The sequence below is a fragment of the Felis catus genome, chromosome B4 (assembly GCF_018350175.1).
Source record: "Felis catus isolate Fca126 chromosome B4, F.catus_Fca126_mat1.0, whole genome shotgun sequence".
NCBI classification, from domain to species: domain Eukaryota; kingdom Metazoa; phylum Chordata; class Mammalia; order Carnivora; family Felidae; genus Felis; species Felis catus.
This window is the reverse complement of record NC_058374.1, coordinates 139781223-139791643: the sequence shown is the minus strand read 5'-3', so window position 1 is coordinate 139791643 and position 10421 is coordinate 139781223.

The following is a 10421-nucleotide window of genomic DNA, read 5'->3' as shown; positions in this document are numbered from 1 at the left end:
AGACCCTGAGGGAAGACAGGCCCAAACCAGGCGGGGGCAATTCAGAGAAGGCTTTGCAGGGCAGGCTAGGGATTCAGGGATTAATTCAAGCCGGTGATGGGACACCAGTGAACAGTTCTTAGCCTAGTGGAACAGAATCCCGGCCTCTGATGGGTGATTGCTAGAGGGTTTGGAGCCCTTCAGGCATGTGCTCGGGGAGGAGAGCCCCTGCTCAGGGAGGAGAGTCCCTGCTCAGGGAGGAGAGCCCGCTGCTCGGGGAGGAGAGCCCGCTGCTCGGGGAGGAGAAAACCAGGCAAATTTCCAACCTCAGTGAGCTTCCCCCTGGAGGGGTGTCTTGTGCCCCGGCTGGAACAGCATGGTGAGAACACAGCTCCTGAGTCAGGTGGGTGGCGCCCATCTGGCTGCACCACTCTGAACGCCATTGCCCTGTTCCTGGGGGTCATGCGGCATCCGCCTGGGGGAACAGGTGCACGGGGGCGCCTTGCACTCGGGATGGAGTGACAAGCTCCAGGCCATTGGTGAGGACAGTCTGCAGCCCGACACCATCGCCAGCTCCATACGGGAGTGGGTGGACCCTGGGCCTCACATCCATTTCCAACGTTTCCAGCAAAATCTGGGGCACAAACTCTGTGCAGGCAGGAGCAGGCAGGCAGCACCCCGGGGCGGCGTGGGCTGCATTTCCTGTGCCCGTGGCCGGCTCTGTGCTCACCATCTGCACAGTTCCGTGCTGCTCTGGGCTCCTGCTGCTGGCTCGGATCCCCCCTCACCCCGCACACACCATGCTCGCTCACAGCACTCCTCCACGACTCGTCCTGCTCCCGCCCACGGCCGTGAAACCGGGGCTGGGGACCTGAGGAGGGTCAGCCGGCCGTGAGCAGGGCTCCACCCCCGCAGCCTCCAGCCCAGGCCCCACCGAGAGAGCCTCACGGAGGAAGGTCAAGGGCAATGTGCACGCGGGCCTGTGACCTCCTGGAGCACACACCACTGGCGCCTTTCTGGACCAGCCCTACGTGCAGGACCCGACAGCCAGGCTCGGGGGGCCGTGCCCGGAACCTAATCTGGAATCCCCAGGCGGCCGGGGCCCAGACGGGGCTTTGTGCTGGGCTACTCGAGCGGAAATCGCGCTCAGCCCGGTGCGATCCTATGAGGGAGCGAGAAGTTGATGAAAAGCGGTTCTTTCCTGCTCTCCCTGCCCGCCTTTGGGGCGCGGCGTTTGCGCGTAGAAATCCGGGCCTTCTTAGCAGGGCAGCGCAGAGAAACCGGGTCGTGTCTCCCTGAGAAGCCGTGCACGAATCATCGCGTCCGGGCACGGGCCCTGATTGGGCTCCTTGAGGCTGAACCCCACGTCCTTAACCCTTCCTCAGCCCGGTCCCTGTGGTTTCAGAGGCTCTTTGAGGATCAGAGAAAGAAAGAGCTGCTGAAAGAACAAAGAAACTCCCGGGAAGGAATTGCACTCAATGTTGTTGTCAGCTGCGGGAGGCAAGGGGTCGGGGAACAGCTGCGGAGGCGCCACAGCGGAGGGCGTGCGAGGTCGCCGACACCCGTGGCCGAGCTAGGTGGCCGCGTCCTTCAAAGGCACAGAGCTGCCTCCTGCCCCGTCATCACCGTGCATATCTTGGCCTCGGCCTCTGGGCTCGGGCCCCGGTCAGAGCGAGGGTCTGGGTGTCAGCCGGCCATCCACTCCCCACCCGGCGGCGTCTTCTGTGGGCGGGGGCTGAGCCCAGAGGGGTGCACCCTCGCATCGCCTAGGACGCCCGTCAGAACGTGGGATGGCAGCAGTGGCTTCCTTTTGAGCCTTGATCGTGTCCCAGCTGCTGTGTCTCTGGTCGCCCCGTGCTGGGGATCGAAACGCCCCAAACCTTAGCGCCTTAGGCACACCATTTCTTGCGCTCACAGGCTATGTGAGTTCTGGACGGTGCCCGCCCGGGGCCTTCCGGGTGGCTGCGGTTGGATGTTGGCCGGGCTGTGGCCCTCTGAAGGGCTGACGGAGACAGAGGGACCCACGTGGGGACAACTTTGTCCCAGCTGCTGTCTGGAGCCTCAGTTCCTCTCTGCGGGGAACTTTCCACGGAGTCGCCTGAGGGTCTCCGTGTAGATGGGCTAGACCCCTCCGGGCTGGCAGTTTGAGGGATACAAGTAGGAGCTGAAATGACCTTCGTGACCTGGTCATTTTCTGTGACTTCTGTGGGTCCAACACCCTGATTCAGTAGGATTCTGACTGCAGTCCAGGTTGGGGGGTTTTACCTCACCCCACCAAGCCACTGGGGGTGTCCTTTGATTGCACTCGGTGTGACGCCATCCACCAGAAGACAGAGTCCTGCCCCAAGGGCTGAGGACCCCGTCCTACGAGACCGGCCGCACCCCCCCAGCCCAGACCCCAGGCACAAGTCCGGGCCGTCACCTGTGCTTCTGAGCCACGGTTACAAGTCAGGGGTTCCCACGACCACTCCTCGGGTTCCAGCGCGGCTCACAGAGCTCAGAGGAATGTTCCTCTGGCCACATCAGGGCTGGCAGGCAAGGCTGCACTCAGCAGTGGCCACAGGAGGAGCCACAGGAAGAGAAGCCACAGGAGGTGCCACAGGAGGTGCCACAGGAGGTGTGACGGCTTCCTGCCTTGGGCCCAGTGGCATCGCTGGCCCTTGGGGACTGACCCTCCCCTCCAGCCCCTCTCCTCTCAGGTCCTGGGAAGGGGGCGGGAGGGCAGAGAGGGAAAATTTCAGCCCTCTGGCCCCCAGGTGGGTTCTTCTGGTGACCAGCCCCCACCCTCAGGTGTTGGCTCCCCCCCCCCCCGCCACCAGGCCACCTCATTCACATGACAAAAGACACCTTTGCCTTCTCAGCTCTCAGGAAATTCCCGGGGAGCTCCCGGTGCCCGAACTGCTCTGCAGACCAGCACACGTTTCTTGTCACAGCTCACAGTATGACGACCACATGGCCACGGGAGGCATGATCTTCGGGGGTCCCCTTGGGGGTATTGCTCTCACGGGCAGCCCTGGAACTCTCCAGCACCCCCTAACAGGTGCCTGGCTTGCAGCCACATGTCTGTCTCCTCCCCTTCCGGCCCTGGCCAGGGAGTGGGGGAGGCTTGTAGGAATGACAATATGGGGCATTCTGGGAAAGCATACCATACACATCACTATTGTAACTCAGTCTGGGGACACCGTTGAGGAAATGACCTTGTCACACAAGTTCCCTTAATAATGGCCTCAAAGACGGATTTCTCCCATGCCGTGGCACAGACACGCTCTTACTGGCTCGTTCCTTCAGACACTCAATCACACGACGATTTTCCTCCGGTCTGGCTGCAGGGTGGCTCCCGGCCAAGCCTACATCCAGGTTAGCAGCTGTGGGAGAGTGCGGATGTGGCCGCGTGGGAGCTGAGCTCGGACCCGGCTTCGTCCTCCCTCTGTCCTTCTGTGCTCCATTCCCAACAGCACCAGGCTGTGCAGCGTCCTCTGGAGCCATGGGGAGGGCGGCTGAGGTCAGAGCAGGCACCGCGGCCACGGCAGCCAACCACCCCCGTGACCTCGGGGCCCTCGTTTACCTGCCGGGCAGGGTCTGCTGTTCCAGGCTGGGAGCTGGGGTGCCGGGAGATGAAGTGAGGTTGCACGTAAAGCGAGTGGCACGGGGCCTGCCACACGTTCGGCCTCGGTAAACGTGAGCTGCCGGTGTCAGCTGGGGGACAGACCCTTCCTCGAAGCCCCGGCCCCCGTGCATCCAGTCCGTGCCCCTCAGCACACAGATGAGCCCTCGACCCTGTGCGTGTTGTCACCCCCTCTGACACCACGCTCACACCCGCGATGGCAGCTTGGCGGCCTTGCCCTGCGAGAGCTCAGCGTGCAGCCCTGCACCTTTGCTGGGGGGGAATCCTTTGAGCCCATGGGATGCAACCCCTTGCCGGCCGCTGAAGCCCCACCTCCTGCAGGGAGCCCGTCCCTCTCCACCCTGCCCTCTCCGCATCAAGGGGCAGAAGACAGGAGTCAGAGAAAGCCCCACAGAGACAGATGCCCTTAAGGGAGCCCCCGGGCAGCAGTCGATGCTGTGCAGGAACCCAGCCGAGGCCGTGCGCCGGGGATGCTGTGCGGCACCTTCAGCCTCGTGTTCGGGGACGCCTCCTGACTCGGGCACTCTGGGCCGAGATGTGCATGAAGGGAAAACCCACACGGGGAGCGTCCGGGGGAGGAGGGCCTGGAGGGCAGACAGCTGCATCGGGTCCCGCACTTGACATGGACAGGAGGACAGAGACGGACACGGGTTCAGGCGGTCCACCACTCGGAAACTGAGCCATCCCACCCCCAGGAGACAGCCTGGGCTCCGGACGCTTCTCCACCGCCTCCTCCGTGGGGCGCCGCACCCCAGTCTGCTCCTGGGGCCTGGGGGCCTGCACAGGGGAGTCGGGTTCCCTCTGCGATGCCGTCCACGTGAAACGTGAGGGCTCACATCCCCCCGCGACCCGACCGTGCGAGCTCCGTGCGCCCCTACACAGCACCAGCCGGTCATTTTCTCCGTGAGCGTTTCTTGCATGAAGTTTCTAGAATCTATTTATCCACTCTCCTCTCGAGGGATCTGCTGGGCTACCCAGTTCCTCTTGTATCAGACTGATGGGAACCGCGGTGACCGATCTAGTATGGGGTCCCCGGTCCCGTGTCCAAAGGTTGTGGGATTACAGCATCTCCAATTTGCCAGCTCTTGACAAGTTTACTCCCACACAGTGGTGCAGTCACACAGCTGCCAGGAGTCGGTGCGTCCCATTACTTCAAATCTTCCCCGACCCGCGGGGGCGTAGAAACTTTTAATTTTCCGGATGGGTTCTGCCTTAGGTCCCCGGAGCAGCACGGCCCGGGCAGCTTGTAGATAACAGAGATTTCTTTCTCGTGGTCCTGGAGGCCGGGAGTCCAGGAGCAGGGCGGCAGGCTGGTCGGGTTCATGGTGAGACCCCCTTCCATTTGCAGGTTGCCACCTCCAGGCTGTCCTCGCGTGGTGGGAGGGGCCGGGGGGCCTGTCAGGACAAGAACCCCACCATGAGGGCAGCGCTCTCATGACCTCAGGACCTCCCAGGGGCCCCAGGTCCGGACACCATCACGCTGAGCACTGGGGTTCCAGCAGGAGAGTCTGGGGGGCACCCAGGTAACTCACAGGTGATGCTCAGCCTTTCCTTGATTGCTAGAGACTTGGATCCTTTTTTCGTGCGTTTATGCAAAATCCTGGCCTCCTTTACCATGAAGTGGTTTTCCATATCTTTTGCCCGATTTTCTACTGCCGTTCTTTGTTCTCGATCGGCGGGGGTTCTCTGTGCAGCCGAGATTCTGATCTTTCGTCGGTCACCCACGCGGCCAATACTTGCTTCCAGACTGTGGCCCGTGGTGGCTTAACTTTGTTTTTATGGCGTCTTTTTATTATTTTTTTTTAATTTTTTTTCAATGTTTATTTATTTTGGGGACAGAGAGAGACAGAGCATGAACGGGGGAGGGGCAGAGAGAGAGGGAGACACAGAATCGGAAACAGGCTCCAGGCTCTGAGCCATCAGCCCAGAGCCCGACGCGGGGCTCGAACTCACAGACCGCGAGATCGTGACCTGGCTGAAGTCGGACGCTTAACCGACTGTGCCACCCAGGCGCCCCTATGGCGTCTTTTTAAAGAGAAGGTTTTGATGCTTACTTCTATGGAATTCATTCGTATTTTCCTTCACAAACTGTGCGGTTCAAGACACATGTAAAAATGCGTTGTTCGGGGCACTTGGGTGGCTCAGGAGCCTGAGCATCTGACTTCATCTCAGGTCGCGATCTCACGGTTCATGAGTACGAGCCCACGTCGGGCTCTGCACTGACAGCTAGGAGCGTGGAACCTGCTTCGGATTCTCTGTCCCTCCCCCGATCACTCTCTCTCTCTCTCTCAAAAAAAAAAAAATAATAATTAAATAAACATTTAAAACATGTGTTATTCACCATAAAAATCATAATGACGTTTTCCCACACTTGTTTCTGGTATCTAGACTTCCTCTGTGGTTTGCCCAAAGCACGTGGTCTGTGGTCATACTCAGGCGGCCTTTGTAGCCAATTGTTCTATGAGATGCGGCAAAACATCTCGGACGACGTGAGCGCTTTGCTCCCCCACGGAAGGTGGGAATCAGCTGGAAACAGCTGGCGGGGGACCCTGGAAGGGCTTTCGAGGGGCTCCCTGCCTCTTCGTGGGTGGTCTGGGGAAGGGACGCGGGCTCCACGTGGAGCCCGCCTCTGCGCACACACGCACCTGGCTGCACCTGTGTCTCACCTGGGTGCCGCCACCAGGATTTAGGTTTTTTTCCCATGGTTTGTGTGTCTTTGGCTAAATGTATTCCTGTGTCTTGTCGGTTTTATTGGTTTTGTGGTTGCCGTTTCTGTTGTGTTCAGCACACAAAAAACGCGTTGATTTTCCTCATGGCTCTCACGCCTTATAACCGCGAGTTCATTCTCATAACTTGTCTGTGGATTCCTTTGGTTATCTATGTATCTCACAACATTGTCTGTGAATAATGAGAATTTGGCTCCTTCCTCTTTTCATTCCTGTAACATTAGCTTCCCCTTGTGTTACCACCGCCTTTCCAGCACTTCCTCCTTGACCGTCAGCTGGAGCCCCACCTGCAGACTGATATCAGCCAGCGTCGCAGGGGTCGTCCACGCAGATTTCTGGATTTTTCTCAGGTAGTGACCCCCTCCTCACCCTGGCCTGCCCTCCGTGTTCCAGGCACCTTGGCCCCAGTGGGGCCATCTCGTCATTGCTTCTGTCTTCGGGGTGGGATCCCCTGCCCGGCGCCAGGGTCTAGAAATTTCCTCCAGGCAGAAATCCTGGGTGAGCACGGAGTTCTCCTGATTTGCTTCCCTTTTTCAATTGCCCGGCAGTCCCACGCCCCCCTGTTGTCTGAAAACGGTTGATGTATAATTTTTTCAGTTTTCTTGTTGTAAATGGTGGGACCACAAGTTCTACAGCAATCGGTCCTTTGCAAAAGCTCTAGACCATTTATAGTTGGTGTGATTAGAAGCGTGGCCGGACGGCAGTCCCGAATGCGACTCCTGACTCGTACTGACCCCGTGGGCTGTCTGCGCCTGCTTCCCTCTCCACTGATCATGCAAGTTTGCAGCCCGTCCGTCCTCCTCTATTGGCTGTTGGCTAAATGCCTGCATTTTTCGTGTTTCTCTAGGGATTACAACAGGAATTCTTAATCTCTCAGAGGCTGCCTTGTATAACAGTGTGAACTCCAGTGTAAAAACTTTAGTACACACGCTGGAAATAGAAAGAACCGTAAACGCGCCTGTTCACCCCCTCCCAGTCTTGTCTCATGGCCGTGCGTTCTCCTGCACGGGATACCACACTCCTATCACCTCACTTCAGACAGTCAACAACCCATCTTTTACATTTGCCCGTAGGTTTCCTGGATTCTTCTCTCCTTCTTGTTGACTCGGGCTCCCGTCTGGCAAAGCTTCCCATCAGGTTGGTATTTCTGTGGTTTTTCTGGTACCGTGGACCGCGGTGTCTCCGTCCTCCTCTTGGGTTTCCGCCTTATGCCCTCACGGGACACAGGGTTTCCTTCTAAAGAAGGAGCGCGTGCCTCCTGCTGGGTTGTGCTGCCCCTGGTGACCAGTCAGTGACTGTCCCCAGATGTGCTTGCTCTGTGGGACTTGGCAGCCTCCCCTCCCCACCCCCTACCTCCAGTCTCGGCCACTGTTATTGTTTGTCCCTGGGTCTGAAGTTTGCAGTGACTGGACTCTGATTGTATCGATACCCTGCACTTGAACTCCGAGTATCTGTCGAGTGGTTTTCCTTTTTATCAAATTGGGCAAAAACAGTCCAGCAAGAATTTATTCCAATATTTTACGGTCTCCTCCTTTCCTACTCCGGCATCACGTAGATTGGGTAGGTGTCCCTATGCCACACGTCACTGACGCTTTGCTCCATTTTTTCTTCAGTATTTTTCCTCTCTGCTTCGTGTGGGATAATTTATGTTGGCCTATCTTCAACTTCACTGGTAGTTTCCTCCTCAGTCTCCATCTGAGTTAAGCCTCTGTAATTTAAAACAAAAAAATTGTTCAGGGGTCCCTGGGTGGCTCAGTCGGTTAAGCATCGGACTTCGGCTCAGATCGTGATCTCACGGTCTGTGAGTTCGAGCCCCACGTTGGGCTCTGTGTTGACAGCTCGGAGCCTGATGCCTGCTTCGGATTCTGTGTCTCCCTCTGCCGCTCTGCTTGTGCTCTGTCTCTCTCTCTCTCTCTCAAAAATAATTTTTTTAATAAATAAGAAAAAATAAAATTTTTTCAGATTTGTATTTTTCAGTCTAGAATTTTATTTCATCCTTTTTGGAATTTCTGTTATTGTTCTGAAATACTCAATCCCTTTATGCACTGCGTCTTTCTATCTCTTATCTATCTATCATCACTTTATCATCTATTATCTATCTACTATATCTATCTATCTATTTTTGTCTACATTTAAAAATGTATCAAAATAAAGTTGTTGGTTTTTAAAGCTGTTCTGTTACTATTGGTTTTTCCTCTACCGGATCTTTACTTTTCTCTTCTTTTAAGTGTCTGCTTCTTAAAATTGACCTTTCTTCATTTCTAGAATATGTGTTCAGGGCTTAACTCTCCCTCTGGGCATGACCTCAGGTCCATCCTGCAAGATTTGGCAGGTTGTATCTTACTAGCCAAAAAGTCTCTAATTCCTACTTCGAGGTTTTTTTTTTTTTGACCTGAGATTATTTAGATGCACTTTATTCAAATTCTCATAATGTAGGGCTTTTCTAGTTTTGCAGGTTTTTTTTTTTAATTTAATAGACGATTTCCTTTGTGTTCAGATAACTTGCTCGGATTTTAATCTTTGGACATTTGAGAAGGGGGCAACCATGTCCCAGCATGCAAAAAAGAGGCAGACTATATTGTTGAACACAGTGTTACTGTTTGGTTTCTATTCGATCTGGAATGCTATCATGGTATTTTTTTTTTTTTTTTTTACTTTTTGGCATATGCATGGGTTTAAATGTGTCCCTCATAAATATTATTCCCCTAGACATTTGTAATAGGATTTCAACCTCTCTGTCTTAAACCTGTGAGTTTAGCCCGTTTGCATTTATTCTATTGAAAATGTTGGATTCATTTCCCCCGTATTTTGTGCTTTTTTTTTTTGATCCTGACACTCTCAGTTGCTACTTTGACAATTTCGTCCAATACGAATTTTTTGAAATCCATTACGTCCTCCACCGTGTTTGAAATTAAAGGCTTTCACTGATGTATACCTGTGACCAAGTCTAAAATTTTTTAATTCCTCTACCCTCATATCAAATAACACAGAAACTTTACAGCGGCTTAATTCCAGCTAACTCCCTTCCCAAGTGTTGTGTTAATTTTCTTGTGCTTTAATCCTACCACATGTTTTTTTTTTTTTTTAATATAATTTATTGTCAAGTTGGCTAACAAACAGTGTATACAGTGTGCTTTTGGCTTCAGGAGTAGATTCTCATGATTCATTGCTTACATACAACACCCAGTGCTCATCCCAACAGGTGCCCTCCTCAATGCCCATCACCCATTTCCCTCTGGCCCCCCCGTTCCCCTCCAATCAGCCCTCAATTTGTTCTCTGTATTTAAGAGTCTCTTATGGTTTGACTCCCTGTCAGTTTGTAACTGTTTTTCCCTTCCCGTCTCCCATGGACTTCTGTTAAGTTTCTCAATGAGTGACATATGAGTGACAACATATGACATCTGTCTTTCTCTGATGGACTTAATAATTAGTCATTGAAATTTTTGTTTATGTGACCAATATTTGTTTGGCAGTCACCCACATATACATCAATTTATGTCCCAATTGCTTCTCTCTGCATCAATTTCTCATATTTTTGTGTTAAAAACTATCTGCCACCCGCCCTATTTTCTATTTTTGGAAATCCAGTGACACTACATTTAATCTTGCCATTTCAACTTCTGTTATTTAATTTACTCTTTTGTATATTCCAGAACTTTCTCTTTAGGTGTTCCATATGAAATTTCTTTGAGTATCTTTCCATAATTCTCTCTTATCTGTGTCAAATCGGATATTTAACACATCTTAATGAGTTTTAATTCTGTAACTATATTTACTGTTTCTAAAATTTCTCTCTTTTTTTTGTTTGTTTTTCTAAATCTCTCCAGTGTTTTGTTTTGTTTTGTTTTTGTTTTTGCTTTTGTTTTAATGTTATCCTGTCTCTTGGGATACCTGGGTGGCTCAGTCAGTTGAACACCAGGCTATTGATTTTGGCTCAGGTCACGATCTCACGGTTTGTGGGTTTGAGCCTGCTTGGGGTTCTCTCCCTGCCCCTCCCTGTCTCTCTCTCTATGTCTCAAAATAAACAAGCAAACTTAAAAAAAAATCTTCCAAAAAATAACATTATCCTATTCCTTTCTGGTGTTTTAAAT